This window comes from Heterocephalus glaber, unplaced genomic scaffold (assembly GCF_053883595.1).
Source record: "Heterocephalus glaber isolate CG9 unplaced genomic scaffold, H.glaber_assembly_v1.0 deba00000901, whole genome shotgun sequence".
Taxonomy (NCBI): Eukaryota; Metazoa; Chordata; class Mammalia; order Rodentia; family Bathyergidae; genus Heterocephalus; species Heterocephalus glaber.
The window spans coordinates 13,038,097-13,054,484 of NW_028258171.1; the positions used below are offsets into that span (position 1 = coordinate 13,038,097).

General features: G+C 41.0%; 1 protein-coding gene across 2 annotated transcripts in view; it reads left to right on the top strand.

Annotated features, from left to right (window-relative positions):
• The window catches only part of Frmd6 (FERM domain containing 6), a 234,496-nt gene that overhangs the window by 125,293 nt on the left and 92,815 nt on the right, over positions 1-16,388 (top strand). Inside the window, exon 3 of one of the 2 annotated variants that reach the window (XM_087208092.1) lies at positions 10,944-11,071. The gene's annotated coding sequence lies outside the window, so the exon portion shown is untranslated. The remainder of the gene's footprint in view (positions 1-10,943; positions 11,072-16,388) is intronic. The other variant, XM_087208093.1, reaches the window with a different exon arrangement.

The following is a 16,388-nucleotide window of genomic DNA, read 5'->3' on the forward strand; positions in this document are numbered from 1 at the left end:
GGGAGAAGGAAGAGAGAGAAGAGCAGAGAAAAGAAGGAAGAGAAAGAAAGAAAGAAAGAAAGAAAGAAAGAAAGAAAGAAAGAAAGGAGAGAGGGAGGGAGGGAGGGAAGGAAGGAAGGAAGGAAAGAAGGGATTGATTGGCTTAATCTTGCCCATACACAGAAGAGAAAGATCCAACAGAGATAAAGAGAACAGAGACACATAGAAGATATGGTAGAAAGGATATATTTTGAAATTGTCTTGAAATAGGGATGTATCAACCTGTAGGACTGGAGGGAAAAAGGGCACCAGGGTGAGAATGGATGTAGAAAAACTTGTAAGCCAGGTATAGTGGTGCACATTTGTAATCCCAGCATTTTGGGAGGCTGAGACAGAAGGATTGCAAGTTCAAGCTCAGCCTATGTAATTTAGTGACAGTGAAACCCTGTCTCAAAATTAAACAAACAAACAAACAAACAAACAAATAAATAAATAAGGGCTGGGATATAGCTCAGTGTGAAGGCCCGGGTTCAATCCTCAGTTCTGGAGGGGGAAAATGTTTGTGACAGAATAGGATGTTGAGATGTCTGTACTTTATGACCTCACATTTTCTGAAGTAGAAGGTAATGCTATTGGCTTAATGTGATGGTTCTAATCCTTGGCTGTACACTGCAGTCATCTAGGGTGCTTTAGAAAGTTCTGATCCTTGGATCCACTGCCAGTGAATTCAGTTGAATTGGTCAAGGATAAGGATACAGCCTAGGAACTGGAATTTTTAGAAGGTCCTGGGTTGGTTTTAATGGATTGCCATAGTTGAAAACTACCAGTGTGGCCTAAAGGGGTTGGAAAAGTAGTGAAGGTTTGGAATAACTGCTGAGGGGAGAAGGAATGAGAAAAGGACCTGAGGATAAGCAGCTTAACTGTGAGGCAATCTAATCTTGCCATCATAAATTTAGGAAAGGTCCGGGTTGACAGGGCTGATTTTTTTTTTTCTCCCCAGCAGCAATGTTAGATCAGTAAAGGAGGCTTTTGTGGGGGCTGCCCCAAGGCGGGTTCAGATGGCCACTGGGCTGGTGGGGTGAAGAAAGCAGGCTCAAGGGAACCTGGGGGCAACACAAAGGGCTTGGGTCATCTCTTTGCATCTAGGCTGGGCATGGAGGAAAGTGAGACAGGAAGCAGCCCATCCCAATTCCACCGTAACCTTATATTTCTACTAGTGGATGTTCTAATAAACAGAAATAAGGACCAAAAAGAAAAAAATTAAACAAGTAAGCAACGCTTAGGAGAAACCAAGAAACCAGATACTCCACTACCCATATAATTAGCTGCTGAATAACCTAGAAGTGACTGTGAATGTTACTGTAAAGACATGCGGCAATATAATGTCAAGAGCTGAATTCCAACTCCATGCCTTTTTTCAAAATTACCTTATATGCTCATGAACAGAAACAGCAGGGCACGTTTACGATGGATATGGCTTTCCGTTTCTGCTCCTAAATCATTAGGAGAACTGTGTGGTGGTCCCTTGTTTTCCACAGGGATAGGCAGCTTTGCTCTGCCTCACCAAGGGAGTGACCTACTATTGAACCGCTGTGCAGGAACACAGTGAGTCACTGTTCTGACAGCATCCCCTCCTCACTACACGCATTTTGACCTACCTTTGGAATGTGAGAACACCGACCTTATATATGAATGATAGACAGGCAGAAAAGTGGCTCCATCAGAGATTTTGCTACTGACCAGCAGGCAGATCGGGGATGAGAAAGGGAAGGGGAAGGCAGGAGAAGCAGTGGCAGATACAGAGAGAAGAAAGGGACCCATGATGAAGAGGAGCTGCAAATCTTTCTACCTGCAGTGTTGCTCAGTATGGGAAACTTGACTGAGTGAAGCTTGGTATGGTACAACTGTGAGCTAACCAATAGGACTCTGTCCTTAGAATGTAAAACATTTAACATAATATATTGAGCAAGTTGTCTAATCTCTTGGTACCTCCAACTTCCTTATGATAAAAAAGAATGACTGTAATGTTACTACCTCATAGGGTTGTTGAGGGATAAAATTAGTTAATACACTTGGAATAATAACCTGAGACACAAGAACAGATCAATATAATAAGATTTTGAATGTTCCCAACACAAACAACTGATGTGTATCTGAGGAGACAGGCATCCCCATTTTCCTGATCTGATCATTACATATTATATACCTGTATTGAAATACCATACTACACCCCATAAATATGTATAATTACAATGTGTCAATCAAAAATATATTAATAATAAATAAGAGCAATACATTTTAATCATTGTTATTATTGTTTTTCTGTGTATTAGGTAGCTCTGAACTCAAGGTTCAAACCTCCTTTCCCCACTTATTTTTCTTCTTTAAGCCTGTCTCAATACCTGGAAAAGGAGTATAAAAACATCCGGTCAATAGGTAAATAAATTTACAGATATTAGGGATTTGCAATATACACATGCATGACAGCAATGCTTGCTTTTTTCACAAAAATGTATTAGTATTTAGTAAATGCCCACATTGCACCAGAATAGAAATGGTGTCTGTCCTTGTGGAGTCTGTAGTCTGTGGGAGAAGTTAGGCATTTGATACAGAGAAAGAGGCCTTATATAACATGAATATGATATAATAATAAAATATATTGTTATAGCAATCTAAGAATATGTATAAAATTCACAATTGTGAGGGTTTTGAAAAAGAAGAATAAGGTATATTTGAGATAACACTTACATTCTCTGGGTACATTACATCACCTATGTTAGTTTGGGTGCAACACTGCTGAGGATTCACATTTAATTAAGGTCTGAGGATAGAAGGAAACCTGTCAGTGTCTAAGGTGGGGCACTGGGCAGGGAGAGAACACGAAAATGTCCCAGACCATTGGCGACACCAAAGGCCAAAGCAGCTAGAGTTGAGGGAGCCAGGGGAGAAGGGGCAAGAGGTCCAGACCCTCTTAAAGACAGCTTGCTCATATTTATTTACTCCTTTTAAAGGTCCTGCCGGCTGCTGTGAGCACAATACTTGGAGAGCTGCAAGTGGGGACAGGGAGAAACTGATTGGGGGCTATTGATGGAGTCCTACAAAGACACAGTGGAGGCTTGGGAAGACCATGGAGATGGGGGCGGGGAAAGAGGCAGAGTCAATCTACTTTGGAAGTGAAGTTGACAGGACTTGGTGCTGGGTTGGAGAAGGGCAAGTGCCGAGAGGAATCCACAATGACACCCAGTTCCCAGGCTGAGGTGTTGAGTAGACAGACAGTTGCTGCCACTGACTGAAATGAGGAAGTCCATGGATGGAGAAGGTTTGGTTGGGAAGATGATTGCGTGTTATTTGCTTTCAGATTTATTTAATTACAATGGAAGCAATTTTAATCCATTGTATCCAGTAAATTATTATAATTACATATCAATGTACTTGTATAAAGAATTAGTTTCATCTGATATGAAATATCCGCATGTATATATGGGTGCATCTGTGTATGTATATATATATATGCATATATTTTTAATATTAAATATCTAGATGTTTAACAAGTTTCAGATAACTGGTTTTGAGATGAAAATCTAATCAGTCAGGTAGTTTAGAATTCTCTTCTGTTGTTTTGTTATAGTTTGAAGGTTCTGCAATTTCTATCATTCTGTATGTGCTAGAAATTTCATAGTAAAATTTCCTGGTCTTGATTCAGTAAAATGAAAGGTCTTTTTTGTATTTATGTTAAAACATGAATTTAAAGGCTAGGGATGTAGCTCAGTGGTAGAGCACTCGCCTAGCACGCCTCATGTCCTTGGTTCAATCCCCAGTGCTGGAAAAAATGAATTTACATCTATATAGCAGTTGAGCAATATGAAGATTTATTTTTAACAAATGCACAGGAGGCCACAAGGCAGTAAACAAGTAACAAGCAGTAAACAGCTAAGGTATTATCCTTTACATGATCATTTACTGAGGACGGCTGCTTATTAAACAACGTGGTTGGGCTTTGAGTGTAAAGAAGAAGGGGGGAGGGAAGAGGAGGAAGAACAGAACAGGAGAAGGGATTGGCCTCTAATAAATTTGAGGCCAATGCATAAAGAAAAGAATACCATTTGGAAGAGTTGTCATAAATATGATGAGAAAGATGCCTTCTAAACATCCCATAAAATCATCACTACCTCACAGAACCATCCCTCACTACTTCTAAAGTGCCGAGATAGGTGGGGACTCAGGGAGTGTCCACTCCCAGAGCACAAAGGTCCGTAGCTAATGGACAGTGTGTGACTGGAACCATCCAGATGTTTGGGGAATTTTGTACTTTCTAGCAGCTGCCTTGCTGTACCTACCAAAATTACGTCAGCTACTTTCTATACTTTTTGGATTGTCTGAAATAGCTCAACAGCTGGATTCCATGTGTTTCCTTTAGGGGCTTAATATTACTCCATGGTGGAGGGGTTGAAAATGAAGAGCAGATCTTGAAGGTTGCAGACAAGTTCTTTCCTTATGGCACTGTATTCAGGTTGTCCGAGAGATAATCAGGCTGTCCCCTTGGGCTCAGTAGTGTCACCCGCATCTTTTTCACTTTCAGAGGTGACCAGCAAAGGGCTGTGTGATAAGACCGGTTATATTTATGAGCCCAGGCCCCTCATTTGCAAGCTGAAGTGACTGAACTGGTCTCCTGGAGATTTCTTCCAGGTCTATCCTTCCGTAGCTTTGATTCTCCTCCCTGGGAGCTCTGTTCAAACACCGCAAGAACAGGCCTGGCTCGCTGTGTGGAGGTCATCCAAACCTGATTTCCACTCAGCTTGGTCTGTGGATTCTACTTTTAAATTGGCTTGAGAACTTCTCCTCTAAAATTTACAACTGGGTGAAATAAATCCGACAAGGGCAGCTAATTAGCACAAATGTAGCTGCTAGCAGTAAGTTAGGAAGGAAGTTCTATAAGGATAAAGGGAAATGATCCTCCCCAGACCACAAAAAATTTCCAGTGATTTGGCACGTGGTCCAGGCTGGAGATCGGGGGCCAAGGTGAAGGGCAGAGGGTGATGACCAAGTCCTTTTCTCCGGGAAAGGCGTGATTCCCAAGTGAAATGCATGAAAGGCCCCCGTGTTTCTCTGTTTAGAACAACGTTAGGCCACACCGGTCATACATTTGCTGATGTCCCATAAGCCGGGACTTCGGGAATCAGCAGGCCACAGCATTATTTCTCAGCTCCCCGGGAAGTCACCCTTCGTGAGAAGACTTGCCCGCTTCACCAGCCCTTCACTGAATGAAGGCTGTGGCTCACTGAGCTGTGGCAGTCTGGCCACAGCAGGGCTACTCCTACTTCCCAGGGCTCCCAGGGAGCTCAAGTGACTACAGTGCCATGAGCCAAGGTCCCCAAGCCACACTGCAAGCATACATGGGTGGCAAGCTGGCACTGGCCTTAGCAATCTGGGCAGTGGACCTACTCTCATCTTCAAGTTCTGATGCTTCCAGAGACAGTTCTCAAGTAGGAAATAATAGATTCAAGGAGAAGCAGTATCCAGGCCAGCTGCCTTGCCAGAGTTTGCTGATAGAATCACCTTTGTTTGCTGCAATGGGGCTTTCACATTACTACATTTCAGAGCTGAAGTATAATTACTTTAAACACAGAGTGGCATTTAACCACGCCACTGTTTATGTGCCCAAATCAGCACTCAGAGGAAGCTGCCTTTCAAGCCTTAACTTTTTGATGTTCCCTTGACACTGCATGTGACTGTGGTAGGGAAAATAAGCCCGGTACTTTGTGCTTGAAGCGATGGCTCTGAGGACATGCATGTGGAGTTGGACTCTGTAGCCTACCCACAAGGAGGCTGTCTTGTGCCCCCAGTCCGGCTCTCCATGGGGACACAGTTTCTTATGCCTTACTGACCTGCCTGCCTTTCTCCACTAAAGAAGAACTAACACAGGGTGACCCATCAGGGCCAAGTCACTGCTATATAAACATCCTTAAGCACATCAGATGCAGGTTTCACCCAAAGCCCAGGCACCCAGACAACCTTTTCAAGTAGACCAGAATGTCCTGCTTCTCCACCCCATGGGTTGTTCAGGAAGATGGGTGGGTCTACGGATGAGATGGTATTACTTACAGATTCTTAGATCTCCAAATGAAAGAAGCCATGCTCACCAGTGACTGCTGTTTCAAAATGTTTTGTTTATTTTTTGCAGTGTTGGGGATCAAACCCATAGCCTCACTCATGCTAGGCAAACACCCAACCACTGAGCTACACCCCCAGCCCCAGTTTTAAATTTATACCATACCAAAACAATGCCTTCTGAGAAGATAGAAAAACATACAACAGAACTGTAAGTAAGTCAGTGTGATTCCCCGACTTCATAGTTGGGAAACAGAGATTCAGCCAAGCACAGCTGAGGCAGGAAAGCCAGTGAAGGTGCTAAAGTTAGCAATGAAAGCTTCCGATCTGGGCCAAGCCTGGGTGGTGACAGAGGGGACCAGTGTAAATAAGGTGACCATCTCATCTGTCGTGCAAAGCAGGACTGTTTTTAGAATAAAAGAGGAATTATGAAAATGTCACCAAGAAGTCCGGGGATTTAGTTCAGTGGTTCCGCCGCCTGCCCCACAAGCACAAGGACCCTAGTTCAATCCCCGGTACCAAAAAAAATGTCACCAAGAATAACAGGCACAACCAGGACTTATATCCATGCCATTCTCCTGCAGCCTTCACCAGTGGCACCACATCTGGGTAAAGTAGAAAGCCAACCAAGTGTGAGCCTCAGATCCCTCACTTGTGTGGGGTTCTGAGAGAGCTGGGGGTGGCTGGAACTTGTAGACTATAAGGCGCAGAATGACCTAGGGAGTGTTCCTACATGCATATTTCTGGTAGCTCATCTAAAGAGATTCTAGGTAAAGTCCCCAATCTCCAAGCCTTCAGTGATCTGTTGTCATTTTTCCTTGTTCTAAATAATTATTTATTCTTGCACTTAGTGTTACATTCATAATTTAAATTCTTTTTCTTAAAGAGCATCCCCCTATTCAGTCCCTCTCTCCCACCCAAAGTGTATAAGCTTCAGACCCTATACCTCGTGGAAGGGCACCTGCTTAGGTGGGGTGGTCTGGAGAGAGAAGTAGGAATCAGCCAACCTAACAGGTACAAATCAGGTGATTCCTAATTTTGCTACATTTATACCAATGAAATTTGGATAAAGTCACTACTAGAAGGTGCTCTAGAGGAGGAGACAAATCTGCCAGTTAGAGCTGGACTGGTCATAGTTGAAGGAAAAACAGTAGAAGTAGCCCTGACTCCTCATCCTTGGTTATAGGAAGAAAATGGTTCACTAGAACATGTGTGAGCCTCAAGCCCTTTTATAGCTGACCAAACCACAGCTCACACATACAGTACAAGCTCAACTCAGGTTCCAGAGAATTTATTCTTATTCACGACACCCTAAAGATTCAACCCAAAGCAAACTTTGGGAGTCTTGCAGTAGAATTCTTTCTCTGCACTGAGTCATTTTTGTGGCATTGTAATTTGTCATCATAAGATCTTCAGTTGACTTGAATGTACAATGAAATTAAAATAATACCTGCTTGTCATAAAACAGGGGTCAATTTTTAAAATTAACTGACCTCCACACACATTAAAGCAACACCTCAGGTGTATGGAATGTGAGGAAAAAATGGGTGGTTGATAAAACAAAGCAAACAAAACAAAAATGACCTTGGTGGAACTCTTGGACATATTTGAAGGAATGAAATGAAATTCTCACACAGCAGAATCTCTGCCTCAATGTGTTATACATTTTGAACCAGTTGGCCCTCACGTTTCCTGACTGCCAATCAAGTACTTGACCTTTACAATGGACCCCTGAGGACCACAGGACCAAAACCTCAAGTACACAAGATTGTGAAAACTAGACTCCCGGTTGGTCTCTCTAAAGGCTGTCGTTCTGCAAGTCACGTAGCCCTCTTCTATCTCTGTCACCATTCGTGTTTTACAAAGGTCACAGGTATTTTTTTTCATGCTTCCCAGCTTCTGAACATGCTGTTCTTCAATTAGAAAGCCTCATTGCATCTTCCAACCTGGATGGTTCCTCATTACCCTTCAGTTTTCCCAGATAGCACAATTTCCTAAAAGACTTTCAGACCATTGTTGCACCTCCCATTACCATTAGCATCTCATTCCTGAGCATATCAAACTCACCACCTGTTGTGTGATGAAATTTTATTGACTTACAGCTTTTACTAGATGATGCATGGACTGATGTAAAGACAGTGTTTTCTATGGTTATAGTAGATATTCAAGAAGTGTTGGATAAAAGGGACAAGTGGATGAAAGCCAGAACAACACAAGTGGCACTTTTAAGGAAAGCGCTGTTTGGTGGCTTTGGAAATGCAGAGTCAAAGAACTTCCTATGGACCTGATTCTGCTGTTTCCCAACTTAAAAACTACAGCTCTTACTGAGAATAGTCTATAGGTAGTACTATTCAAAGGTTGGTGTAAAGGAAAATTCCAAAGATATGGGGAATTCTGAGTGCTAAAAGATTTGATTATAGGAATTTTTTATATCTTTTATGTCTGTTTTTAGCTATCATTAAAACTGTGTAATTAAACACACTGGAAAATTTTCAAACTATCTGGGAGGCAGAAAAATTGTAATGATAATAAAAACTTACATAACTTAGCTTGAAAATGGTAAAGCCAGGTATACTAGAAGATGACTCCTGTTATACTAAAAGAGCCAAAGTTATGATAATTTTAAAACAGCCTCATTCACCACCTACTCTGTCTCTAGCATCATAAGAGCAGGGAGAGAGGCAAGTGGGGCAGTTGGAGGGAAACTTCATGTGTACAGTCAATATTTTTGAACACTTGGCGTCTTACTTCCAGCAATCTGCAGAGTGAGAGTGAGATACATTTGTTTTTTCTCAATTTTTATGAGTATATGTTTGTACTACACAGTAAACACATTTATCGAGGGAGAATTGGTACATACACATACCACAACTTGATCCTTTTTACTCCTCCCTCCCATCTCCCCAATACCAAGAGCCCCTTTCCATCCTTTCAAAGAACCAACTTTTGGGGTGGTGGTGGAGATGGGGATGGGTATATATTTTTCTCTCTTAAAAACTAATTCACAAGAGGTTTAAATATTTCTACTGCTGCACTTGCAGAAAGTCAATGAAACCTAGAACTGAAAACAGAACCCAGAATTCTAATATTTCTAGGCCAGTAGTTGTCTCATGACCTTTCTGGGATTCCCCTCATCTTTATTTTTTGTTTTAATGATAGCTAAAAAACAGACATATTTCCATCCATGACAGAAAGCAGTGCCTAAATAACTCTTCACTGGAATCTGGCTGAATTTGCACAGTGTCACAAGGATCTGCTGTACTGTATAAAAAATTCTTAGAACCTTAGAACCTTTCGCATCCAGGCAAAAACTCCATCACTCCAATCAGATGGTCCTTGTTCTTTGATACAACATGCTTGTTATGTGTTAGATCGTTAGTGTCCCACAAACTCTAATGTGCTTGGAGAAGGGGCCTGATCAGAGGGGGCAAGTCACTGAAAAGTGACCTGGAAGGATGTATTCTTGTTCTCTCTGCTTCCCAGCCGGCATGGGCTGAGCAGCTTTCTTCTGTCATGCCCTTCCACCATGCCATTTCTGCCTTAGAGTCAGCTGACCATGGACTGAACCCACTGAAAACTGTGAGCCAAATAAACCTTTCCTTCTTTAAGTTGTGGGTGGTGGGTATTTTGTTCCTGGGATGGGAAAGTGACTAATGCAATGTTCATACCTTCTTTTAGGTCTTTTCAAATATTCTTTCCTTTATCCAAACTCACCTTCTGTCAGGTCACATCACTGAGGAAGCTTTACTCATTTTCTTTACCTCAAGTTAACTCTGCCCTTCTCTAAATTCTCCTAGCACTTACTGTCTGAATCATTGTTTTTCTAACTTAATTCCATTCTGTTTCTCTTTACTGCATTATAAGATCCTGAAGAATGAGGTCCGTGTCTTATTTTTTGGAGTTGTCATAGCCTAAGTTCATGCTCAGCATTAAATAGGCAAGATAAGTATTTGTTCAAGCAGCCAAAAAACCATCCAGTCCTTGGTGGCACTCCAAGGTCTGATGAGAGTAAGATAACACCATGGAAAGAAAGCACATGGATTTCGAGTCTGACAGAATGTTTTAACCTCTCTCACCCCAATTTTTGTCGTTGTTTTGTTCTTTACTTCCTGTAAATAGGAATAAGAATCCCTACCTTGGCAATTTATCAGGATTAGAAATAATAAATGGGAAATGACAAGTGCAGTGCCTCCTATACAGAGATTCTCAACAAATGTTGATTATTGTTTATGTACCAAGAGCTGGGAAATAATTATCCTATTTTGTATTAGTTTGCCAAACAGATTAGAGTGTTTTAAGATAGTTCTTATGGAGGGAAAATAAAAATTATCAAGTTAGATTATGTGAACTCATGATCAGAGAACGGTGACAGGAAAGTGCCCAATGGCCAGTGCCATGCTTCGCTGTCTCATCCACATCAGGACGAGGGCTTTCTTCACAGGGAGTTTAGTATCAACTCCGTCTTTTACAATGGGAGGTCTCAAGGCCTATCCCTCTCCACATCACTCATTCTGCTCTCAGCATTCGTCATTCTCCCTTCCTACTCTTGCCTGCTGCCACATTAAGAAGATAATTCTAAAAAAAAAAAAAAAAAAAAAAAAGAAGATAATTCTAAAACAGACTAAGTGGCTCTCTTAGAGGAATTTGACATTTAACGATGGACTCTGAGTCAAATGACTGGTTTTAGTTACTTAAAATATATGTGTATATGCACCATGTGATGATGTTCTTGCTGTCTTTTCCTCAGGGGGACTGATGCCAAAAATCTTTGAATTAAATGGAAACCAAACAAAACTGCTGCTTAATGGTCTCTAATTACCTGGCAACCTAAACACAAATGATCCTTTTATTTACAGCTACTCCAGTGATTTTTCAGCAAAGGAAGAATCTGAAATGTTTTGGCTATCTGGAGAATCTGTAGCTAGAATACAGGTGAGCACCCTACAAAAGAAGGACGATCCATTGAAGAGAATCTTATAACCAGGTGAGCAATTTGTGAAGTGCTGAAGAGAAGGCCCACATAGCTCAGGGACAGAAATCCGCAAAGAACCACTTGTCGCCAACTCTTCAATAAGAGTCCTATGCCCTTGTCCACCCCTGGCTTCCTCCTTTGTAGAAATGAGCATAGCCATTTTTGCGAGTTATTTATTATCATAAGGTCTGTTTAACATGTATAGTGCAGTGATTAAGGATGCTGGCTTTGGTGCCAGAAAGAATTGGACTTCAATCTTGATGGTGCTACTTATTAACTGTCACTTTGATCAAAGAAACTCTTTATGTCTTTTCTTATCCAAAAATTGGGGATAATTATTGCACCTACCTAATAGGGTCTTTATGAAGATTAAACAAGATTACCTGGAACATCACAACTGCTTAATAATATTAGCTATTATTTGGAAGTACTATCATCTTCTTGTAGGAAAAAAAGTAATTATAAAAAATCCAAATTATTCACACTGGCAGGTAAACTTGTCAAGGTATTTTCAATTTTAAGTAGGCTTTAAGTAAGTTGTCATTTTTAAATGAGCACAGTGTGCCAAATGATCTGCTATTTAGTTGACTCACCTGCACAAACCGATTATTTTTACATGCCTTTACAATTGCATCCTTCAGTATTAGATCATATGCATGATCTCTCTCCTCTCTCTCTCTCTCTCTCTCTCTCTCTCTCTCTCTCTCTGACTCTTATCTTACTCTGAAATACTGGGACTGGACAACATTCAAAGGAAGCATTATTAAAATATCAAGTCTTCAACCAGCCAGACTGCATATTCTTTAGGATTCTCAGCCACGTTTGTGTTCTTTCATAATGTAAATTGCAAATGAATAACCTCAGCTTCTTGGGTGCTTATTTGTAAATGAGACCTAGAAAGACATTTTATAAATGACTGAAACTAATGATTGAAGGAAAGATAAGGTCTTAAACAAGTGGTGTACAGAGAGTAAAGAAGAAGAAAGGTTAGCCAGCAGGATGCCCTGTGCGCAAGTGACTGAGGCAGGGAAGCACAGCCTGGAAGAGTCAGAAATTATGACGCCAGGAGTGGAAAAATAAAGGCAGGGCACAGAGAGGCTGCTGAGCCAAGACAGGAAGTGGCAGATGGTCATTTTGGTTGCTGGTTCTCAAAAAGCAAGCCATGTGGGCGCCCCGCCATTTCCATTGCTAATGCTGGAGAACAGAAGTAGCTTCTGGCTGCTCATCTCTTGCCCTCCCACCCATGCCCTTTTTTGGCTCTGCCATCACCCAACTCGCTTCTTGATTCCCTTTGCTTACTGCTCCTGCCTCACTAATTAAGAAGAGAGAGCACTGGGGCTACTTGGCTCCAGAGTCACTGAGCAATGACTCTTTGAGTGGAAGGACAGATGCGTGCCTACTTCCAGAAATACAGCCAAATATGATAAGCCTCACTGCCTCTAAATGGTACTTTTTTGTTTTGTTTTGTTTTTGTACTGGGGATCGAAGTCAGGACGTTGCGCTTGCGAGGCAGGTGCAGTGCCACTGAGCTAAATCCCCGGCCCTGAATACTACTTTTGATATGGAGAAAAATCACGCTATGAATTACATAAGAATAAACTATTTTTAACAACTTAAAGTTTAATTGACACACCATAAAATATACACGTTTTAAATGTAACACCTTTTTGGCAAATGTTTAGAGTTGTATAACCATCACTACAGTCCAGTTTGAAAACATTTCCAGCGACCCCAAATTAATTATCATGCCTATTTTTCAGCCAATCCCCTCTCCTATCTCCACCCCCAGGGAACCACTAATATACTTTCCATTTCTATGGGTTTTCCATTTAATAGAATCCTATGATGTATCTTTTATATCTACCTTCTTTGACTTAGCATTATGTTTTTGAAGTTCATTCATGCTTTAGCATGTATCAATAGCTTGTTCCTTTTTAATAGCTGAATAATATTCCATGTCTATGTACCAATGGATGAACACTTAAATTATTTCCAATTGCTATTATGAACAATGCTGCTATTATATACATTCACACATAGGTCTAGGTGTGGATATATGCTTTCATTTCTCCTAGGTAATTTCTAAGAGCAAAATTTCTGGGTGATATCATAGGTTTAATTTTTTTAAGAAACTGCCAGATTTTTTTTTCAAAATGAAAAATATTTTATACTCCCACCAACTATATATGTGTTCTAGCTGCTCCATGTCCCTGCCTACACTTTTTATTGTCTGTTTATTTTTTAGCTATACCCATTCCATGTGATCATAAGTGTTCTATGGTGACAAGACCCCACATATCAATTGGCTCTTTGATATTCATACAAGCAGAAAAGGGATGCTTAGTTGCTGTTTGTTTTAGTCAAATGATTAGAATAAGTAATAAAGAGAGACAACCTAGCACCAGACATGGCAGGTGCAGGAGGTTGCTGGCAACTGGCAATCTTCTGCCAGCTAAATGGCCAGCTGCAATTCCTCCATTGGTCAACTGCATTGTGCCCGATGCTTTCAGGATAAGTCTCTCATAGCCTCAGACGTTGTTTAAAGTTGTTTTCTATTTTCTTCCCAAAACAGTAAGATTGAGTGAAAGTTATATATCCAGAGCAAAAAAGCAAAGGACCCCAAGTTTGCCCATATTCTGTGTATGAAATGAGCATTTTCCTATTTCTTGTACTGTGAAACTTATAATTCCTAAGATAGACCATCTTCACAAGTGAAGAAGCACAGACACAGAGAGGTTAGGTAAATTGCAAAAGGTCACACAGACAGCGAGTGAAGCTGGGATTCAAGCCCACCTCATCTAATTTCAAGTTGAATTTTAATTCACTGTGCTGAGAATAAATAAGTGATGGAGAAAACTTTTAAAGATCAGGGAAATTTCCATGGAAAGTAAATGTAAATATTTGCTAATAAGGAATTATAACAAGAGATTTTACAACTGCTCAGTATACAGCCAATGGATAGCTTGTGGTAGAGGGCTTCCATTCATGGTGCCATATGCAGAAGCAAATTCAAATCCTGGGGACTCAGAGTCAAACTGGCACTTTGGGAGAAATGTGGAGGAGTGGGATTCTGGCTTATTGAAAGGGCATTTTGATTTTCTCCTAACTAAGAAAAGATTGTTCATTCCGTGCCTACACAGTTAGTGCAGAGAAAATGCAGACATTTTTACCACCCAAGATGAGAAACTGAGAAGTTCCAGAATTAAACTGGTACACTTTTTTGAGTAATAGTTCTGCTTCCCTCAGGGAAAAGGAATCTTTTCTGATGTCATTGCCACCCACCACCACCTGGCATCTCTGCGTGGCTGCTCCAGAGCAGCATATAGAAGGAGTGGGGCCTTCAGCAGAAGTTGCAGGGCGCTTGGAGAAGTCTTTCCAGCAGGCACATTCAGATTTCATAGTGGGCGCTCCTTAATCTGACTTTGGAAGGTTGGATCTATGCATCTCTTGCCCCATTTTCATAAATGTTTATATGTTCATGATAGGAGGAAAAGTGACACTTTATTGTCAGGGTGTCTACTTTCATGGGCTCCCCTGTTCCTTCTAGAATCAAGCCAGGGCTGTTCTTGCTCAGGTTGGTGATCAGAGGGACAGGAGATGAGAATGTGAGTAATATGCTGTGAAGTTAATGTTTCTCTTTCCAACAACCAACACAAACTCAGGTAACTGGGGATTACGGAGTATTTGGATTTTTAACAATTAAGTCTTCAAATTTTAGGGCTTTAAATTAAATCCTGACTCTGGCAGCACTTGTTACTTGGCTCATCTCATATACTTAATAGCTCTTATCTTCTAAAGGGAATAAAAGTCCCAGTTAACACTGCAGGATCTACAAGTGAAAGGGGAAACTAGCAAAAGTGGCTAAAGGTGTTTTGCCACAGCAAATTCTTACTGGTGTACTTATTACAAGCAATAATAATGTGATGTAGGCCAATGTACTTCCCAAAGTGTGTTTGAAAAGATATTCACAGGTGACCTGTATGGGGTGGAAGACCCTAACGCCATAATCAAGTACGTTTTGAAACAGAAGATTTCTTTGTTGAACAAGAAAGAGTCTTTACTACATTAAATGTGCATTCTGGGCCTCTGTTGCGGTTTATATGTGGCTGTCACCCCAAAGCTTCCTGGGCTCAGAAGCAGGGCTCATAGGAGGTGACTGGATTAAGGGGACATTATATCTAGCTTGCTGTTAGGAGGAGGAGCCTCGTTTGAAGAGGTGTGTCTGGGGGCGTGGCCTGGAAGGGTTAATCTCACTCTCCAGCTCCTCCCATCTATCCCTGCTTCCTGTCCAGCAAGCCGTGAGCAGCATTCTTCTGCCATGTCCTTGCCATGCTGTCCTGCCTTGGAGCCAGCCAATTCTGGACTGAAATATGAGTCAAAATAAACCTCTCCCCCCTTAAGTTGTGGATGTTGGGTATTTTGTTCCAGCAAAAAGGGAAGTAACAGAGACAACCTCCAAAGGTGAGATGCTGTGTAGAGTTCTGTGAGCTGTGAGCTGCTTGAAAAGAAAAATTCTCAGTCTCAGAAACATTTTGTGAGACAGTTTGGAAAAAGGTGGCATAGAAAGTGTACAGGAGTATAGTTTCTTGTCTATCTAAAGTCTTCATATCCAGCTAGCCCCTGCTATCATCTCGGCTCCATCCTATTTTTCTAAGAGCTCCAAAGAGGCCCCATTCTGGTTAACCAAAGAACATGGGATATTCTGAAACAGGAACAATGTCCACGACCCTATTTTTACCTGAATTGTCTTTTCATAGAGTAGAGGAGGACAGGCTGATTGAGGTACTAGTTAATGATGATTTGGGGCAAAGGGGGAAGTCTTCAGTAAACAACAAAACTAACTTATATGATCACTAAATGTAAATATAACTTATTTGGACCTGAATTCAACAAAACAAATATAGGAAGACATTTTAAGTACAGAGAAAGTTTGAATTCTAAGGAATTATTGTTTATTTTTGTTAAGTCTAATAATGGTATCAAGTTATAGAAAAGATTTTAAGAGATATGTATACAAACATTTAGTGTGAAATATGTTGCCTAGAATTTGCTTTAAAACACCTCAAAAACACGAAGCAAATAAGGCAAATGTTAATAACTGCTCAATCAAAATAATAGGGTATGTGAGGGTTTTAATGATATTTTCTATGGGTTTTAATTTTTTCATAATAGAAAAATTTTAAATGCACATTTATCAGCCCCCAATCTACCAAATCAAAGTTGCTAGAGATTGGGTTGGGAACTTGCTATTTCTCTCTTTTTCTGGCTCCTCTCTCCCTCCTTCCTCCACCTTGTTTCTCTCCCCTCCCCCTCCCTCTCCCCTTCCCCC